Source organism: Bos taurus, chromosome 8 (assembly GCF_002263795.3).
Source record: "Bos taurus isolate L1 Dominette 01449 registration number 42190680 breed Hereford chromosome 8, ARS-UCD2.0, whole genome shotgun sequence".
NCBI lineage: Eukaryota > Metazoa > Chordata > Mammalia > Artiodactyla > Bovidae > Bos > Bos taurus.
The window spans coordinates 45,499,907-45,512,689 of NC_037335.1; the positions used below are offsets into that span (position 1 = coordinate 45,499,907).

Below are 12,783 nucleotides of genomic sequence, written 5' to 3' on the forward strand. Positions count from 1 at the left end.
TCTTGGGTGCCAGTGTGTGGCTGGACACAGGACCACGCAGTGTCCTAAAGTGAGACCTGAAGTTGGTAAAAGAAAGTGCGAAAACAAAATAAAGAACTAACTGCTAATTATTTTACTCAGATTGTTGATTAGTTTTTCTAAAGCAGGGACCAGCCAGTAGAACCCCCAAACCACAGAATATAATGCATCATTAGTCAGTGAATAGATGGATCAGTTGTCCACGGTCAGGATCTATCTGCTCTTGTCTAAAGAGGAAAGATGGATATTATCAGAATTCAGGTTAGCAGTCCTTTATCTGAAACTTCTGGAGGCCTTTCAGCGTTCAGAGTTTTTCTAGTTTTTAGAAGATAAATGTGACACATAGACTGTTTATTCTTTAATACCTCAGTGGAGTTGGGAGACAGCAGACTGTAATAAAAATTTTTGGTGTCCAGAGCTTTGAGGATTTCAGAATCATAGATAAGAGGTTGTGAACCTGTACTATCCCATTTTTTTTTCTAATTGTGGTAAAATATACATAGCATAAAATATACCATCTTAACCATTCACTGGTGTTGAATACATTCACCTCATTGTGCAGCTAATCCTCAGAACTCTTTCCATCCTGCAAAGCTGACATTATACATTTTATTTTATTTAAAAAATTATTTATTTATTTATGGCTGCACTGGGTCTCATTGCTGCGTACTGGCTTTCTCCAGTTGCAGAGGGTGGGGGCTCCTCTCCGCTTGCAGTGCGTGGGCTTCTCATTGTGGTGGCTTCTCTTGCGGTGCATGGGCGCAGTTGCCCACTGCATGTAGAGTCTTCCCGGACTAGGGATCAAACCCATGTCCCTTGCATGGCAGGCAGGTTCTTGACCACCAGGGAAATCCAACACTATATATTTTAAACTGCTACTCTCCATTCCCTCTTCCCTCTGGCCTCTGCCAACCACTCTTCTACTTTACGATGCTACGGATTTGACTGCTCTGGTTGTCTGATATAAGTGGGATCACCCAGTATTTGTCTTTTAGTGTTTATTTCACTTAGTATAACACCCTCAATACATCCGCATGTTGTAGTATGTGTCAATATTTCCTTTCTTTTTAAGGCTGAATGATAAATATTTCACTGTATGCAGAGGTCACGTTGTGTTCACCCTTCACCCATTGGAGGACACTAGCATTCTTTCTACCTTTTGGCTGTTGTAAACAATGCTGTCATGGAAATGGGTCAATTCTCTGGAGTATGTGCCCAGAAGTAAAATTTCTGGCCATCTCTGAACTTTTTAAGAGGACTTTTCCATCACAAATATCTCCCTGTGGCAAAAAGCAAAAGAAGTGGACTCCTGGGAATTCCCTGACCATCCAGTGGTTAAGACTCCATGCTCCCAATGAGGGGGGCACCGGTCAGGAAACTAAGATTCAGCATGTCTCACGACATGTCCCCCCCTCCCCAAAAGTGGACTCTCTATGAGTTATAGTAAACCTCATCTATTTGGAATTTGGTTCCATGGCGTTCTCACCCAGTCAAAACCAGCAGGATGCAAGTGAAGAAGGCCACCATGTCTCTTACAACACTATGATGGAATCCGTTCAGGAAGCTCATGATCTCCCCAGATGGGAAGATTCCTCAGGGACTTAGTAAAAACTTGTTGCTCTTAACAGTCCTTCACAGTTTTAAAAAAGTTTTTGTCATTTTGTTGCTTAATAACCTTAAGTTTTGGAAGCACAGGCTCACAGTACTTCCTGATGTTTAAGGCCCTCTATGACTTGCCCTTGTCCCTCTCTCCCACTGTAATCAAGCCCAAGCCCACAAGCCACCTAGGTTCTTGCCCTACTTTGCTGTTCCTGGCAATGCCTCTCTCCCCTGACCACTCCCTGTCCTTTACTTCTCTGTTCATCCAAATAGGATCGGCCTTTTAATGCCTCATTCAACGATTATCTTTTAAAGGAAGTAGTCCCTGATCCCCAGAGAAGATAATCTTCCAGAATTCCTGTCTGTCCATCTCTGAAACATTTCTCCTTTTGTTTTTCTGAGCTAAAGGTGTTCATACACTTGTCTTTTCTCTTGTCCTGTTCTGGAATCTCCCCGAGGACAGTGTCTGGCTCTCCATCTTCTGGGGAGTTTTCAACAGCACCTCCTCGCACACTTCTTTATATACACAGAGTTCCCAGAAAAAAATTTTAAACAAGGCTCGATTTCCCTGTCACTAATCACACAGAAAATTGGAAGGGACAAAGAGAACAGACACAGCAGAGAAGTGAAAAGTCATAATACACTGAAAGGTAATTCAACAAAAGAGTAGCATCTATTCTATGCAAAACACCATACTAGAGACTGCAGAGACTAGAAAGAAAAGTCAGGCATCATTTCTGACCTAGAAGTTTATCACATAGCACGGGGAGTGGGGTCACTGCGCCAAGTGCTCGATCAGTGTATGTGGAGGGGATGAATAAACGCCCACATGCAAAGCCAGGGAGACTGCATGAAGCCATCAGAGTGAGACATGGTGTTCTGGGGATGCAAAAGAAGAAGGTCTTGGACCCTTGGGAAGGTGGGAAAATACCTGGAACATCGGCATTTGAGATGGGCCCTGAACGATAATAAGTAAAGGAGTGAGTTGAAGCCAGGAGAGGAGAGGATTCCAAGTGCAGTGGTCAGAAGTTAGCCCAAGTGGTAGATCACTGGGGGCTCTGGGACAAGCAGAAGCCAAACTGCAAGGTGTAAAGGTCCATACGGTTGACTTTTCTGAGAAATTCTGTGGTTCTTTACCTTGACTGCTGTTAGAATCACCTGGGGAACTTTTTAAAAAGAATATCTAAGCTTGGGCCCTATACTCAGATATTCTCAGTTGCCCTGAAGTGGGGGCCTGGACATCAGTATTTTTTTTAAAGCTTTTAAATTTATTTTTAATTAAAAAAATTTCCCACTACCACAAAACCAACTCTGAGATTGTTTCTGATTATATGATTGTAAAAATTGAACAATCCATAAAAGTGTGGGATGGAACTTAAAAATCATTTGAAATCTCAATATTCTGGGATATCATAGTTAATCATTTGACGCTTTTTGTGTGTGTGTCTTTATGAATAAAAATTCATCAACAGGACCATATTGTAGTTGGTTTTCATTAGAGAGCCTGTTTGACAAGTGGGGTCTTTCTGAGGAAGAGATGTTTTCCTTCCCTCTTTGCCTCACCACCCACATGTCATTCCAAATCCACAGTAATAAGCTGGGGGTTTCCTTTCATGTTTTCACGCTTATGTAACCTTGCATAGATGTGTCTGGGTGGGGCTTTGTTGTTGTTCAGATGTTCAGTCATGTCCAACTCTTTGTGACCCCATGGACTCTAGCACGCCAGGCTTCCCTGTCCTTCACTATCTCCTGGAGCTTGCTCAAACTCATGTCCATTGAGTCAGTGATGCCATCCACCAGTCTCGTCCTCTGTCGTCCCCTTCTTCTCCTGCCTTCAATCGTTCTCAGCATCAGGGTTTTTTTCCAGTGAGTCAGCTCTTTGCTTCAGGTGGCTCAAGTATTGGAGCTTCACCTTCAGCATCGGTCCTTCCAATGAATATTCAAGATTGATTTCCTTTAGGATAGACTGGTTGGATCTCCTTGCAGTCCAAGGGACTCTTAAGAGTCTTCTCCAGCACCACAGTTCAAAAGTGTCAATTCTTCAGTGCTCATCCTTCTTTATGGTCCAACTCTCACATCCATACATGACTACTGGAAAAGTCATAGCTTTGACTATTTGGACCTTTGTTGGCAAAGTAATGTCTCTGCTTTTTAATATGCTGTCTAGGTTTGCCATGACTGATTTTTCAAACATGGAATCTGTTGTATCCACTTATCTGTATATTGTTTTTCTGACTTAAAATTACATGAGGTACAGCTCTAACATCTTTTTTCCCCCTTTGAGCAGCTCAGTTCTCTGTTTTCTTATTGTCTGTTGTGGTTTGGGTTTTGGCTGATAAAAGCAATGCTGCTATGAATACCACTCTGCATATCCCCACAGGAGCTGTTGACCTAAGTGGGCTAGTCTCCCAGGACAGGGATTGTTCTTCTGTTTGTCTCATCTTTTTATAGCTCATTCAGCCATTTGATGATTTTATTCTTTTTTTTTTTTTAATTAAGATAAAATTTGCCAACAGTTAAATGACCAGGTCTCAAGTGCACAGTTCATCAAGTTTTGACCAGTGTGTATATTCATCATGACAAATACACTCCTGTTCAGACAAGAAAGGGAGCGTTGTCATTACTTTAAAGAGTTCTTTGCTGCCTCCTTTCAGCCAATTTCAACTTTCTCATAGGCAACCACTGTTCCAGTTTCGTTCACCATAGATTAGTTTTGCCTGTTCTTGAACTTCACACAAGTGGAGTCATGTGGTATGTAGCTTTTTGTGTCTGACCTGTCTAGCTCAGCATTATGTTTTTGAGATTCATCCATGTTTTGGGGGTCATATCAGTTGTTTGCTTTTTTTCAAAAATTAATTTATTTTAACTGGAGGCTAATTACCTTATAATACTGTAGTGGTTTTAGCCATACATTGACATGAATCAGCCACAGGTGCACATGTGTTCCCCATCCTGAGCCCCCCTCCCACCTCCCTCCCCATCCCATCCCTCAGGGTCATCCCAGTGCACCAGCCCTGAGCATCCTGTCTCATGCATTGAACCTGACTGGTGATCTGTTTCACATATGATAATATACATGTTTCAATCCTATTCTCTCAAATCATCCCACCCTCGCCTTCTCCCGGAGTCCAAAAGACTGTTCTTTACATCTGTGTCTCTTTTGCTGTCTCAAACATAGGGTCATTGTTACCATCTTTCTAAATTCCATATGTATGCATTAGTATACTGTATTGGTGTTTTTCTTTCTGATTTACTTCACTCTGTATAATAGGCTCCAGTTTCATCCACCTCATTAGAACTGATTCAAATGTATTCTTTTTAATGGCTGAATAATACTCCATTGTGTATATGTACCACAGCTTTCTTATCCACTCATCTGCCAATGGACATCTAGGTTGCTTCCATGTCCTGGCTATTGTAAACAGTGCCGCAATGAACATTGGGGTACATGTGTCTCTTTCCCTTCTGGTTTCCTCAGTGTGTATGCCCAGCAGTGGGATTGCTGGGTCATATGGCAGTTCTATTTCCAGTTTTATTAAGGAATCTCCACACTTTTCTCCATAATGGCTGTACTAGTTTGCATTCCCACCAACAGAGCAAGAGGGTTCCTTTTTCTCCGCACCCGCTCCAGCATTTATTGTTTATAGACTTTTTGATAGCAGCTATTCTGACTGGCATGAGATGGTACCTCACTGTGGTTTTGATTTGCATTTCTCTGATAATGAGTGATATTAAACATCTTTTCATGTGTTTGTTAGCCATCTGTATGTCTTCTTTGGAGAAATGTCTCTTTAGTTCTTTGGCCCATTTTTAGATTGGGTCGTTTATTTTCCTGGAATTGAGCTGCAGGAGCTACTTGTATATTTTTGAGGTTAATTCTTTGTCAGTTGCTTCGTTTGCTATTATTTTCTCCCTTTCTGAAGGCTGTCACCTTGCTTATAGTTTCATTTGTTATGGAAAAGCTTTTAAATGTAATTAGGTCCCATTTGTTTATTTTTACTTTTATTTCCATTACTCTAGGAGGTGCTCTTTATTTTTTTTAACCAGGGCAATATTTCATGCTATAAAAATACCATAACTTGTTTTATCAGTTCTCCTGATAATTGGGTTGTTTCCAGTTTGGGGGTATTATGAACAAAGCTGTTGTGAAAATTTTTGTGTAGTTTTTCTTGGTTGACCTGTTTTCATTTCTCTTGAGTAAACACACAGGTGTAGAATTGTTGGGCTGTGTGGTGGATGCATGTCTAACTTTGTAAGAACTGCTAAATGTTTTTCTGAAGTATATGGGGAATAAGTATATTTAATTTAAAATGTGTGGACAGTTCCTTTATTAAACGGCTTTAACTTACTTTTCCACCAGTAACCCTCCACCTACAACATGCTACTCTAATTTTTACCAGTCTGATGGGATTGGATCTAAATCTCATTGTTACTTTAAGTTGCAGTTTCCAGATTGATAGAGGTGGTACATCATTTTGGGGAAAACTTTACAGAAAATTTTAATATGTGGCTAGGGTAGAGAACTGTAGTACTGATGGATGATGGGAGGAAGAAGATCTTCTATTTTTACATTTAAAGTTGCTCAGTCGTGTCCGACTCTTTGCAGCCCCGTGGACTTAAGTCCGTGGAATTCTCCAGGCCAGAATACTGGAGTGGGTAGCCTATCCATTCTCCAGGGGATCTTCCCAACCTGGGGATTGAAGCCAGGTCTCCCGCTTTGTGGGTGGATTCTTTACCAGCTGAGCCATAAGGGAAGCCCAAGAATACTGGGGTGCATAGCCTATCCCTTCTCCAGGGGATCTTCCCAACCCAGGAATCAAACCGGGGTCTCCTGCATGGCAGGGGAATTCTTTACCAACTGAGCTGTCAGGGAAGCCAGAAATAGACACTTGCAGTTTGTTTCCTCCTGGCGCTTAAGAGAGAGAGAAAAGATGTCTGACACTTGCAGCCTCTTTCCTCCGTTTGGAGACCCCAAGCCTTCCTACTTGTTACCCTCTCATTCCCCCCTTTTCTTTTAGGAGAACTATGTTGCCTAGGGAAAGGTACATCATCCCTAAATTGTTGAGGCAACATATTCTCCTAACCCTCATATTGAGGGTCTCTGATCCAGGGGCCCCAAATAGTAGCTGGAGGAAGCTGCTGCAGTGGCAGGAGTTTGAGCAACCATTTATAACTTAAAAGCCTTCATGTGGCTAGAAACAAATCCAGTCACACAGTTACAGATGCAGGCAACAAACAGCAAAAACAGAACAATCAGCAAAGTTAAAAGTCACATTATGTCCACAGTTAAGGTACAAAGCGTTGCACCAGTCCATTTTAGGATAGTTAGATGTCATCCGATTAAGAAGAGGCATCACATATGATTGTTGCTGTCAAAGGTATTCACAGACTTACAGAAAGTCTGAAAGATGGATGGTTTACATTTAAGAATGGGGAGATTCTTAAGAGATGAAAGAGAAGTTCGAATAGATTTTCAGAAATATTGGGCAGAGATGGGATTAAGAAGGCAGGAGAAGGATTAGAAACAAGAAGAACAAGAAACACAAAATGCATGGTTGCTTAGAACCATTTTGTACAGAGCCTAAGGGCTTTCCTGTATTCACTGGGCAAGGTGATAGATATTCATTGTTGTTTGCATAATGATTAACTTTCAGATACCATCTCTTATTTAAAGGAATTAATTCTCACTTATCTGGAAAAATTTTGCCATCCAAACTGGCTCACCCCGGAAGTTTCAGATAGTTGAGGTTTCCATATATTTGGATGTCCACGGTTGTGTGAATTACGCAAGTGTGTGTACAGCCCACACAGGACTGGTTTCCCTCGTATTATAAAGCCTTGGGTCAAGAATGGACTCATGTAGGAAGGGAGTACTTTGTAAGATGACACCTAATGTTACCTGAGGGAGGTAAAACTAGGTAAGATATTGAGGCTTCAGTTCAGTTCAGTTCAGTCACTCAATCGTGTCCGACTCTTTGCAACCCCATGAACTGCAGCACGCCAGGCCTCCCTGTCCATTACCAACTCCCGGAGTTTACTCAGACCCACGTCCATCGAGTCAGTGATGCCCTCCTGCCATCTCATCCTCTGTCGTCCCCTTCTCCTCCTGCCCCCAATCCCTCCCAGCATCAGAGTCTTTTCCAATGAGTCAACTCTTTGCGTGAGGTGGCCAAAGTACTGGAGTTTCAGCTTCAGCATCATTCCTTCCGAAGAAATCCCAGGGCTGATCTTCAGAATGGACTGCTTGGATCTCCTTGCAGTCCAAGGGACTCTCAAGAGTCTTCTCCAACACCACAGTTCAAAAGCATCAATTCTTTGGCACTCAGCTTTCTTCACAGTCCAACTCTCACATCCATACATGACCACTGGAAAAACCATAGCCTCGACTAGACGAACCTCTGTTGGCAAAGTAATATATCTGCTTTTGAATATGCTATCTAGGTTGGTCATAACTTTTATTCCAAGGAGTAAGCGTCTTTTAATTTCATGGCTGAAGTCACCATCTGCAGTGATTTTGGAGCCCAAAAAAATAAAGTCTGACACTGTTTCCACTGTTTCCCCATCTATTTCCCATGAAGTGATGGGACCGGATGCCATGATCTTCATTTTCTGAATGTTGAACATTAAGCCAACTTTTTCACTCTCCACTTTACTTTCATCAAGAGGCTTTTAGTTCTTCTTCACTTTCTGCCATAAGGGTGGTGTCATCTGCATATCTGAGGTTATTGATATTTCTCCTGGCAATCTTGATTCCAGCTTGTGCTTCTTCCAGCCCAGCGTTTCTCATGATGTACTCTGCATATAAGTTAAATAAGCAGGGTGACAATATACAGCCTTGACGTACTCCTTTTCCTATTTGGAACCAGTCTGTTGTTCCATGTCTAGTTCTAACTGTTGCTTCCTGACCTGCATACAGGTTTCTCAAGAGGCAGGTCAGGTGGTCTGGTATTCCCATCTCTTGAAGAATTTTCAGTTTATTGTGATCCACACAGTCAAAGGTTTTGGCATAGTCAATAAAGCAGAAATAGATGTTTTTTCTGGAACTCTCTTGCTTTTTCGATGGTCCAGCAGATGTTGGCAATTTGATCTCTAGTTCCTCTGCCTTTTCTAAAACCAGCTTGAACATCTGGAAGTTCACGGTTCACATATTGCTGAAGCCTGCCTTGGAGAATTTTGAGCATTACTTTACTAGCGTGTGAGATGAGTGCAATTGTGCAGTAGTTTGAGCATTCTTTCGCATTGCCTTTCTTTGGGATTGGTACGAAAACTGACCTTTTCCAGTCCTGTGGCCACTGCTGAGTTTTCCAAATTTGCTGGCATATTGAGTGCAGCACTTTCACAGCATCATCTTTCAGGATTTGAAATAGCTCAACTGGAATTCCATCACCTCCACTAGCTTTGTTCGTAGTGATGCTTTCTAAGGCCCACTTGACTTCACATTCCAGGATGTCTGGCTCTAGGGGAGTGATCACAGCATCATGACTATCTTGGTTGTGAAGATCTTTTTTGTACAGTTCTTCTGTGTATTCTTGCCACCTCTTCTTAATATCTTCTGCTTCTGTTAGGTCCATACCATTTCTGTACTTTATCAAGCCCATCTTTGCATGAAATGTTCCCTTGGTATCTCTAATTTTCTTGAAGAGATCTCTAGTCTTTCCCATTCTGTGGAATGAAGCAGGGCAAAGACTAATAGAGTTTTGCCAAGAAAATGCACTGGTCATAGCAAACACCCTCTTCCAACAACACAAGAGAAGACTCTACACATGGACATCACCAGATGGTCAACACCGAAATCAGATTGATTATATTCTTTGCAGCCAAAGATAGAGAAGCTCTATACAGTCAACAAAAACAAGACCAGAAGCTGACTGTAGCTCAGATCATGAACTCCTTATTCCCAAATTCAGACTTAAATTGAAGAAAGTAGGGAAAACCACTAGACCATTCAGGTATGACCTAAATCAAATCCCTTATGATTATACAGTGGAAGTGAGAAATAGATTTGAGGGACTAGATCTGATAGAGTGCCTGATGAACTGCGAATGGAGGTTTGTGACATTGTACAGGAGACAGGGATCAAGACCATCCACATGGAAAAGAAATATAAAAAAGCAAAATGGCTGTCTGAGGAGGCCTTACAAATAGCTGTGAAAAGGAGAGAAGCAAAGGAGAAAAGGAAGATATAAGCATCTGAATGAAGAGTTCCAAAGAATAGCAAGAAGGTATAAGAAAGCCTTCCTCAGCGATCTTGAGGCTTACACAGCTATAATTAATGGAAATTGCATTGTGACCCATTGAAAAACACGAGTTTGGTTCCTGCTTGGGGAGGGTGGGTCTTGTGCACATGAACAGAATGGAGATGTGAGAAGAATGAATAATCTGTATTAGCTGCTGCTTTGTTATACTGAATAATGCTGTTAGTATTAAAACAGGAAGTTCTCAGCCAGAGACTTTCAAGGAGGAAGCCCATTACCTTCTGAATTTAGCCTGGTGTAAGGATATTATTAACTGTGGAAGAGGGCCAAGGGAAAGTCAGCCATCCCTGAGGGGAAAGAATAGTTCCCACCTGCCTAGGGAAATCCTGTGTGAATGGCCACAGTAATTTTCCTTTAGAAGGAAGACTCTCTTACAGATATTAACAGCAGGATATACCTTCAAAAATGTGAGACAATGAAAGAAGAATTCAAATACAAACAGCTTTGTGCCTTTGTGTGTGGAGTTGTGGATCTAGGTGTGGGGACATTGCTGAGGTAATGATCTCTGTGGATAAACCAGGAAAAGGCAGAAACCAAGTGTCTGTGAACTGATACATTTTGGAGTCCATGGAGGTGACTCTAGTTGTAATTTTTTTAATCAGAGGCAAAAGTTATATCAAAATCCGCATCAGTGTTTAATACAGTAAGGCGTCCCTTTCAATATGATTTAAGGACAAGGAATAAAAAGTGTTCTAGGACCCATGGAGTTCTAGAAGAGGCAAAGCTACTCTCTCTCTCTCTCTGCTGCACCTTGCGGCATGTGGGGATTTGGTTCCCCGATCGGGGATTGAACCCACACCCCCTGTCGTGAAAGTGTGCAGTCTTAACCACTGGACCACCAGGGAAGTTCCCGAGACAAAACTAATCTCGATATAAAAAATATCCAAGCAGTGGTTGCCTTTAGGAGGGTGTGGGCATGGATCAGTGGGGAAGGGGCATGAAGGATTTTCTGTGATGATAGGATCTTCTGTATGTTATTAAGTGTTTGGGTTACGGAGGTATATGCATGACCCAGAGTTCCTTGAATGGTGCGCTTATGATTCGTGTATGTAAATTCTGTGTGTGTACACACATTTCAGCTCAAAAGAAGAACAAACCCAAACCAAAAAACGTGTAATCCAGCCGTACAAAGTTCTCCCCTTGGCTTCCTAGTCAACTTGCATTAGAAGGAAATAAGTTTCCTCCTTGGGCTTCCCAAGTGGTACTAGTGGTGAAGAGCCTGCCTGCCAGTGCAGGAGATGTAAGAGAAACTGGTTCTGTCCCTGGGTGGGGAATATATCCTGGAGGAGGGCATGGCAACCCACTCCAGTATACTTGCCTGAAGAATCCCAAGGGCAGTGGAGCCTGGCAGGCTATAGTCCATGGCGTTGCAAAGAGTCAAACGCAGCTGATGTGACTTAGCACACAGCACGAATTTCCTCCTAATTTGGAAAATACCATGAAATTTGCCACTAGGATTAGACAGTAAGAATCTTAATTAGAAAAAAGACTTTTTTTTTTCTGTTAAGTAACTAAAAAGCAGAGACATTACTTTGCCAACAAAGGTCTGTCTAGTCAAAGCTATGATTTTTCCAGTAGGCATGTATGGATGTGATGATTTTACTATAAAGAAAGCTGAGTGCCAAAGAATTGATGCTTTTGAACTGTGGTGTTGGAGAAGACTCTTGAGAGTCCTTTGAACTACAAGGAGATCCAACCCGTCCATCCTAAAGGAAATCAGTCCTGAATATTCATTGGAAGGACTGATGCTGAAGCTGAAGCTCCAGTACTTTGACCACCTGATGCCAAGAATGGACTCATTGGAAAAGACCCTGATGCTGGGAAAGATTGATGGCGGAAGGAGAAGGGGATGACAGAGGATGAGATGGTTGGATGGCATCACCGACTCAATGGAAATGAGTTTGAACAAGCTCCAGGAGTTGGTGATAGACAGGAAAGCCTGGCGTGCTGCAGTCCATGGGGTCGCAAAAAGCTGGACATGACTGAGCAACTGAACTGAGTTAAAACATTGTAGACATTCAGTCATTCTTAAAGATGCCTGAAAAATTTTGCAGCTAGTGAAGTCAAAACTGCCTCTGTATTTTAACAAGTATGAAAGAGGTGTGGCCTTTCTTTTTAGCCAAAATGATATAGCCAACTTTAACAGCTCAAGCTGCAGAGTAGGTAAAAATGAAACTCTGTTCCCAAATTATGGGTCTTATTAGCCCAGTTCAGCTGATATGTATGTTCCCAACCTGACTCAATAGAAACTTGGAAAAGTGACCAAAAGTTTGCAAAGCATCTCACTAAAAATATATGAGATTACTCATCAGTGATGTTATCACTTCAGATATCACACAACTTGTGCAAGAATCTGTGAACATATTAAAGATGTGAACTAAGAGATCTATTTAAGCCTACGTGGTTTAGGGCTACTGTTCACCACACAGACCCTGAGCTCATCCCAGGCACACAGTAGACTGAACTTCCTTGCCCTCTTGGATAAGTGGGACCATGTGATTTGTTTTGGAAATGAAACTGAGTTCATGCAATGAGTGTCATTTCCTAAGAAGAAGATTTAAGGTAGGCTGACCAGAAGTAGCAAATCTAAAGGCACCCAACTAAATTTGAATTTCAAATAAACAGCTAATAGTTTTTTTTTTTTTTTTTTTACTGTAAACTTAACTTGTGCAATATTTGGGACGTACTGACTCTAAGGAATGATCTGTTTACCTGAATTCAAATTTCACTGAGAATCTTGCCTTTTACCTTGTAACCCTGCTTCAATAAATACCAGTGTACAATTCATCAGGTGCTCTTCATGTCTCTAGCATAGCGATCCTCAGTCCTCAGATAGTGGATGCTCCATCATCCTTGGACCCCACAGCAATATGAAGAGCAGAGCCCTCTGCTGACCTGCAATGGACATATA

The 12,783-nt window shown here is 41.8% G+C and overlaps 1 protein-coding gene across 1 annotated transcript in view; it reads left to right on the forward strand.

Moving 5' to 3' along the window:
- Positions 1-12,783, forward strand: part of ENTREP1 (endosomal transmembrane epsin interactor 1) — a 76,684-nt gene that overhangs the window by 44,127 nt on the left and 19,774 nt on the right. The window lies entirely within an intron of this gene.